The sequence below is a fragment of the Erpetoichthys calabaricus genome, chromosome 7 (assembly GCF_900747795.2).
Source record: "Erpetoichthys calabaricus chromosome 7, fErpCal1.3, whole genome shotgun sequence".
Classification (NCBI taxonomy): domain Eukaryota; kingdom Metazoa; phylum Chordata; class Cladistia; order Polypteriformes; family Polypteridae; genus Erpetoichthys; species Erpetoichthys calabaricus.
This window is the reverse complement of record NC_041400.2, coordinates 115,079,076-115,080,722: the sequence shown is the minus strand read 5'-3', so window position 1 is coordinate 115,080,722 and position 1,647 is coordinate 115,079,076.

The window sequence follows — 1,647 nt, the reverse complement described above, 5'->3', positions numbered from 1 at the left end:
CTGTGAGTAGCCAGAGAAGTGCTATATAAATGTAAGATATTATTATTATTATTATTATTATTATTATTTATTTAGGTTTTTTAAAATTCAAATAAACCTGATAGGACTTCTTCCAAGATATGTGCCACTCTAGGGTACCAACAAAGTCAAACTAATTAGGAAATTTTGTGATCAGTTTGTTTAAAGTATATTGAGCAAAAAATAACTTTTCATCATCTTCTCATTTCTAATTTGGCATTTCATGATACAGTATATACTGCAAATATACATTTAAATTGTAACCGCTGACAATTATTTACTCATGTGCTTGCGTTTTCCATAAAACAGCTTCAATATGTGCACAAAGTATAGGTAATAAAACACACAAATTCTGACATTAGCATGACTGTTGAAAGAAAAACATGTATTAGAAACTATTCTATGGAGTTTTCATAAATTAATCATTATATACCTTTTGATGTTTCTTGATATATTTTGTAATCAGATTTTTAAAATATTTTTTTATTTTTACTGCCACTTCACAGATCAACAATCCCCAACTTGGTCACTGTCAGAATAAGTCTTTAAACTTTTTTCCTGTGCCAATTAATACATTTTCCAGGTTTCACTACCCATCTGAAAGAGATGGCATCAGGTTGGGTGGCACTTTTAAACTGTAGTAGTATGAGCGAGTGTCAGCGTGGCAAGCACTAGACTGGCATTTCTTTCCGTCTAATTTTTTATCTTTTGGCCCAAGCATGTAAATCTCTTTTGTAGATGGGTGGCTTGGATAGAGAACAGATACTAACAATTTTCAAGGCTATTTTTAAAAATACTGAAAGATATTTGTGTATGTGTGTTGTGGTGCCCCATGTTGTAAGTTTTAGATCCATTGAAGAAGTCAACTTAAACAAAGAAAATGTACATTTTGCAGGTTTCTTTGAAGTGTTTTACATTATAACCATATTATTAATTGGTGCGTGAATATAATTTTTTCAAGGGGATGACCTTTACTATTGTCAAAAAGACTAGCAGGGCAACAGGAGGAATATGAAAGCTATTTGTTGAGTTTAGGAGACAAAGGATACTTGTAAGGAAGTTCATGCCAGTGCTATCGGTGTACATTCTGGAATTTATAAAACTGCTGATATTATTTCACAAAGATGTTACTGGCCTGGTTTTATGCTGACATTAAAATGGCTACGTTGTCTGATAATTATAATCATTATTTTAATTAAAAGACTATAACTGTCAGAACAGATTCAATAAAATGTTTCAATATCTCAGTTGCTGTTTGTCGGACTCTTTAATTGACTTGTCATACAAATGTGTATCAGTGGATATTTGGTACCTCATTTGACAAATAATATGAATGTTTCAAAATCTGATAGATAGATAGATAGATAGATAGATAGATAGATAGATAGATAGATAGATAGATAGATAGATAGATAGATAGATAGATAGATCGATCGATCGATCGATCGATCGATCGATCGATCTATCTATCTATCTATCTATCTATCTATCTATCTATCTATCTATCTATCTATCTATCTATCTATCTATCTATCTATCTATCTATCTATCTATCTATCTATCTATCTATCTATCTATCTATCTATCTATCTATCTATCTATCTATCTATTTGTCCTCTAAGGGAAAAT